The following is a 6,981-nucleotide window of genomic DNA, read 5'->3' on the forward strand; positions in this document are numbered from 1 at the left end:
TACCTGCCGCCCCCGGCGTGGCACCCCCCCCAACCAGGCGGGCTGGCTTGGGCCGAGTCCTCGCCTGATGGACGAGGTCACAACTCACAACCCATCCACCAGCCCAGGTTACAGCCCAATCCAGCCAGCGTCCCTTAGGACATCTGTTTCCCCGCAAACAGAGCCTGTCTTCCAACAGCCCCCAGTGACTTTTTGGACACTGCTGTGGTCACAGTTCTCTTTGGCTACAACCACTGGGGACGCATAATTCTTCTCTGTGAGTGATCCTATGCCTGTTGGACACTGCTCAAGTCACAAGTTAACTCAGCCATGCCTAACTAGGACTCCTGTTACCTGAAATCTGGGGTCGAGTCTGACTTCAACAGTCTGATATTACCTGATGGATTCAGCCCAGTTTACAATCCAACTCAGTCAACACCTGACTGGTGCTTGTTTCCTCAAACCTGACCCTGAGGAAACCCACTAGCTCAGAGTACACGCCTGTCACAACCTGGAGCACAGCTCACCTCAGCCACAACCCACCTAGATGCTTGTGTCCTAAAATCTAGCACACAGTTGTTGACAGCTCATTCATTCCAGAATAAATAATTAACTGTGCCCCCACTATGTGCCATGCACTGTGCTAGGCATTGAGGATAAAGTGATGAAAAGTACAGCAAAATCCCTGCTCCTGTGAGGCTGACATTCTAGTTGGGGAGACAATACAACCCAACACAATACAATACATTATAACACAATACACAAATAAGACAACTTCAAATACTAAGTGTAAACAAAGAAACTAAAACAAGGTGGAGTGCCAGGGGATGACTGAGGACATGACTGGGATAGGATGTAGAGAGTTAGGGGCAGTAAGTACCTATGAAGTGGTGACATTTGATCCAAGACCTGAGGGAGAAGTAGGAGAGAGCCAGAGTGGCTGGGACATGTGCAAAAGCCTTAAGGTGGCAAAAAACTTGGTGTGTGCAAGCAGCCAGGGGGAACGGGGGAGGGAATGGGAGTGGAGCAAGTGCGAGGAAGAGGCAGAGGAGTGGAGGGATAGGAATTGAGCTCAGGGAGGTGAGCAGGGGCTTGTTGGGTTAGGTAGAGGGTGGTATAGTTTTGGATTTTATCCTAAGGGCAATGAGAAATCACCGGTGTCAGAAAAATAATTGCCGGACCTTATTCAATATTTTCAATTTAATCTTTCAGGGGGCAAATGGGAGAAGAGGCTGTTCCAAACCAAGGACACGACCCATGTACAGTCAGGAAATGAGAGGGTCTGGGGGAGACAAGGCTATCATCACTTTTCACCCATGACCCAAACCCTGACGTGTCCCATAAAGTCAACTCACCCACTAATAGGAAGCCCAAGCCATCAACTTTGGCTTGTTCCCACCCCACCCAACCTCACCCCCTCAGGCATCCTAAGATACCATCTCCTTGAAGCCTCCCTTACCAGCCCTCCCAGCACTTTGACCCAGTGCCGGAACCCCACCTACATTTCAGACACTGCCATTAATTCCACAGAAAGATCACAACCCGCATGGGGACCTCCAGCCTCAGACAATGCCCTGATTTCTCAACTTGCTCCATTGCAGCCAAACCACCAGAGATTATGGCTGATATAAAAAATTCAAGTCTGGAAGAATTGTCTTGCCATGGAACATGGGTTTAAGATGCTGCGATAGGTTGTTGCTCTGGGTTAATGCGATGTCTTGAAAGTTCGTCCATCCATCCGTCTACCCATGCATCCATCCAACAAATGTTTTAAGTGCCTGCTCTATGGATTCCCATAGCTTATGACAGGGGTTGGGCTGGTCCTAGGGGCCAGGCTGGAAGCATAGATGGATGCTGTGGGCTGAGGGTTACACAATGAGGAGTGGAGGGGACTGTGGAGAACTGGGGATCGCACAGACCATCTAAAGGGCACTGTGGCACAACTCATTCCCGGAGTTGCTAGCTTTTCAGATTTCTCAAGGGAAGTCAGAAACCTAGAGTTGAGGGCAAAATCTCTTGATTTTTAGATGTTGGCAACTAATTTTAAAAAACTTTTTTAATGCTATGTAAGCAACACAAAACATTTTTTTTCTTTTGACATATCTCAAACTTACATAGAAGTTAGGTGGACAATTCAAATAGCTTTTTGTTCCTGAATCATTTGAGCCTAAGTTGCTGACACAATGCCCCATCACCCTAAATACTTTAATGTGTATTTCCTCCAAACAAGGATGTTCTCCTACAGAATCGCAATACATCCATCAATGCAGAAAATTAACACTGATGCATTTCTAATGTGTCTAATACTCAGAGCTCTAATACTCAGAGCTCATCAACTTTTGCCATTTGTCCAAAGGATGTCCTTTGTAGCAAAAGGGTCCAGTTCAGGATCTCATGTTGCATGTAATGGTCCTGTCTCTTGAGTCTCCTTCAGTCTGGAACATTCCCCAGTCTTTGTTTGGCTCTCGTGACCTGGACTCTTTTGAAGAGGCAGGGCAGGCGCTTTGGGGAATGTCCCTCAGTTTAGGTTTGTCTGATGTTTCCTCTCAATTAGGTTCAGACCATGCATCATAGATTAGATGCAAGTTGTGGATTCTGTATATCATGAAATATCACAGAAGTGATGCTGTGTCCTCATTGCATCATAACAGACGATATAGGTGACTTCAATTTGTCCAATTATGGATGATGTTAATTGTGATCACTTGAACAAGATGGTGTCTTCCAGGCTTCTCACCCTGAATTTCTTCTTTTCCTCTTTGAAATTAATAAATATTTCATAGGGAGGTACTCTGAGACTAGGTAAATATTCCATCTCTCATCAAACTTTCCATTTATTTATTTCCATCAGTACAGGCTCTTGATTCCATGGGTTACAATCCATTACTGTTATTATTTATTTGGGTGCCCAGTGTATCCTAGATTTGGTCCATGATAGCCCCTTTAATCTGGCTTCTGTGTCCTTTTGACATGTTTCCATCATTCTTTAAACACTTCATTACTGTTTGACACAAGATATTCCAGGCTCATCTTGTACTTCCTCTGCCCTAGCTCTGAAATCAGCCGTTTCTCCGTAGAACCCAGGTTTCTTTTAGTAGAGAATGGTATTTAGAAACCAAGATCTAGATGTGCTTATGGTTTGGGGGGTGTCACTGCCCCTAGATCCTATCAGTGGACTGAGTTATACACACACGTGCGCACACACATTTATATCTATATTTATATCTATAGTCTTTTATCGATATTGAAAACCATGAGTCCTCCCTAATAGATCCAGTTCCAGCCTAACTCCACAGGGTTAATTCTAGTCTTTCCCTACTGGTAACTCCCTGCTCAGACAGTGAGAAACCTAGTATTCTCACTGTTTTCAGTGTGTTCACTTATTTGACCAACTCCCCTTATGTAACAATTTCTTATTGTTGATGCTGCCTTCCCCCCAACAAGGATACCCTCTACACCTCACTCAAGTTCTGACACCACATACCAAGCTGCCTTTCCATGAGGATGACCTTCTCACTCACGCAAGCTCTGGCCCCCTGTGCTGGGCCACCCTCACCCCATGCAGACACTCTTCTTATCCCTTTTGAGCTATGACACCCCTCTTTGGACCGGCATGTACCCTCTCCCCCTCCCCCCATCGCTGATGTTTACCTTGCTGGGACCCACCTAGGGGATCAAATTGTTAAAGAACAGAAGGGAGGGGAAGGGAAGGGAAGGGAAGGGAAGGGAAAGGGTGGGGAGGGGAGGGGAGAGGAGGAAAAGGGGAGGAGCCACATAGAACTTTAGCCAGCTGGCTTTAGCTATAGGCCATCAATCCGTACCTTTAGCTTACTGTAATGGGGCAGACTTCACACACTCAGTACATATGTGTTGAGTGTTTACTCTGAACCAAAGAGGACAGAGGTTGTAATCAACAACAAATAAAGTGTCCTGGGGGAAATGCTGCCAGACACAGAGGAGCCACCTCTGTGGGCCATCACACTTGCTCCATTGGCTGCACACCTGCTCTGAAATCGATTTGTGGGACCAGCTTGGCCAGTGGAGTTAATCCTAGTGCTTGGCATTGACTCAGTGGGAGTGAGGTGTTCATGCTACAAAGTTGCATCATTTTCCTGAACCCGCTCCACCCAGTGTTAACAACTTCTTCCCAAACTGAATCATCAAATCCGGGTTATTCAGACTGACCCTTCCCAACAGAGTCTGTTGGGATGGATAAAGTAGACCATGTTGGTGGTCTTTTGGACATTTCATCCTATAAATCAGCCTCCCCACGTGCACCTGGTCATAATAATAATAACAGGTAACATTTATTGAGCACTTACTGTGTTTCAAGCCCAACACCTCCACTTTATAGCTATTTGGCCGTGGACAAGTCATTTTCTGTATGAGTTTCCTGTGGCTGCTGTAACAAATGATCACAAACCTCGTGGTTTAAAACAACCTAAATTTATGCTCCCACAGTCTGGAGGCTGAAACCTGTATCACTGGGGCAAAATCAAGGTGTCGGCAGCACTGCACCCCCTCGGAGGGCTCTAGAGGAGAATCTGTCTCTGGCCTCTTCCAGCTTCTGGTGCCTCCAGGTTCCTTGGCTTGTGGCTGCATCACTCCAGTCTCTGCCTCTAGCTTCACATGGCCTTCTCCTCTGTGTGAAGTCTCTCTCTGTCTCTCTCTCTTTTTTTCCTTTTCTTTCATTTTTTACCTTTGGCCGCACCACAAGGCTTGCGGGATCTTAGTTCCCTGACCAGGGATTGAACCCATGCCCCCTGCAGTGGAAGTGTGGAGTCTTAACCTCTGGACCACCAGAGAAGTCCCTCGTCTCTCTCTTATGACACCTGTGATGGCATTTAGGGCCCACTCAGATAATCCAGGATGATCTCTCCATCTCAGGGTCCTTAATCACATCTGCAAAGACCTCTCTTCCAAATTAGGTCACATTGAGGGCCTCCAGGGATTAGCGCCTGATCTCTTTGAGGGCCATTACTGAGCCTACCACACTTCCCGTCTCTGAGCCTCAGTTATCCCACCTGTAAAATGAGGATAGTAATAATGGTAACTACCTCTCAGGGCTCATGTGGGGTTTAACGGGTTAATGTAAATCAGGCAGTTGGTGACTTGGCAGGCAGGCAGCCCTCAATGAATGGCGTGGTTATTACGAGTCGATTTCTTGAGTTATTTCTACCCAGCACTGGCAATTGTGGGGGTAATTGATTCCAGTGATGTCACATCCCCAACTGCCAGGTTTTCAGCAGGATGAAATGTGCCAAGTTGGCTTTGTTGAGCCAACTCCCCTGGGTGTGAAGAGCTGCCATGCCAACCCGCCTTGCTGTTTCGCGGGGCCCGTCTGCCGCTTCTCCCTAATTAACGCAAAGGCGACACACACCAGCAGGCCCACTCCCTGCCATCCCAGGAAAACAGCACCGCATACTACAGCTAAATATTTGAACTTTTTTTTCAGTTGTTGCATGAACATAGTATTTGGGGCATGTGAACAGCACAGAGTAAAGGGAGAGATGCCACCTCATCTTCTACCTATAGGGGCAGCCTCAGGGGAAAAAATGCTATACGGAAACCCAACCATGTCACTGACACAAGACAGTGTCACAACAAAGTACCATTGCTATTAGTAGCTCTACCACTTCCAGCTGTGCGACCTTGGGCAAAGAACATAATCTCTCTGAGCCTTGGTTTCCTCATCTGTGAAATGGGTATCCTAATAGCCCTTCCTTCAAAGTACTGAGAATATTCAAGGAGATGGCACCTAAGAATTTAAGGATCCACCTGGGACACAGGTTGGCACTCGGTGTATGTCACGTGGGGATGCTGAAGGTGAGGATGTTGATGGTTCTAGAAATGCCCTCCCCAGCTCTCAGTAATTCTGAGTGGAAGTAGAGTGAAAGCACCCAGGCCCACCTCTCAGGGTACCCAGGATCTGGTCCTGACTCTTGTTGACTGGTTTCCAGACTCTACTTCCCTTTGTGAGCCTCAGTTTCCCCATGTGTTGAGTGAATGGGTCCAGCATGATGATTTCAAAAGCCCCCTTTGGTGGGGGGGAGGGATAAATTGGAAGATTGGGATTGACATACACACACTGCTATATATAAAATAGATAACTAATAGGAACCTGCTGTATAGCACAGGGAACTCTACTCAGTACTCTTTAATGGCTATATGGAAATAGAATCTAAAAAAGAGTGGATATATCTATATGTATAACTGATTCACTTTGCTGTACACCTGAAACTAACACAACGTTGTAAATCAACTATACTCCAATAAAAAATTTTAAAAATAAAATAAATAAGCTAAGCTGAGGCCATTAAAAAAAAGTCCCTTCTACCTCCTAATTCCACTAGTGGCTCTCGGGGTGTGTCCCTCACTCCTACTACCCCCTGGCAGCTGGCTTTGCTGCAGGACCCAGGCCAGTAACTTTACTGTCCCAATGAGTGTGGAGTGGAGGCACACCTCGGTGGACAGGACGAGTGGCAAAGTTTTTCTCGGGGACAAAGGCTCCTGAAACTCAGTAGAGGAGTCTGGGAACATCCCAGGTGCCTGCTCAACAGAGGTCGCACTGAATTTTTAGGAACCCGTAGTGCACACTGTCCGGGTTCCACGGCAAACCTCTCCAGCAGAGGTGTTGGCCCTCTAGCCCATGTCCCCACTCCCCCCCGATTATGAGGACATACTGCTCCACCTGCCATAGTTTCATTCACCCACTCTCTAGGTATTTATTAAGCACCCACTGTGTACCAAGCAGTAGAGCAGAGGCTGGGACACACAGCAGGAACCAGATAGCCAGGTCCCTGGCTTTCATGAAGTTCACGGTCTAGTGTGGGCAGGATGTTAATTTTTAAAATTATTTCTTTAACACTGCAGTGAACACTATGGAGGAAAAATCCAGTGTGTTCTGAGGCCAGGTGACCTGACCCAGTCAGCAGGGCTGGGGGAGGGCTTCTCAGAGGAAGGGGTATTTACACCAAGACCTGAAGGATGAGGAGAAGTTAG

This window comes from Phocoena sinus, chromosome 14 (genome assembly GCF_008692025.1).
Source record: "Phocoena sinus isolate mPhoSin1 chromosome 14, mPhoSin1.pri, whole genome shotgun sequence".
Lineage (NCBI taxonomy): Eukaryota > Metazoa > Chordata > Mammalia > Artiodactyla > Phocoenidae > Phocoena > Phocoena sinus.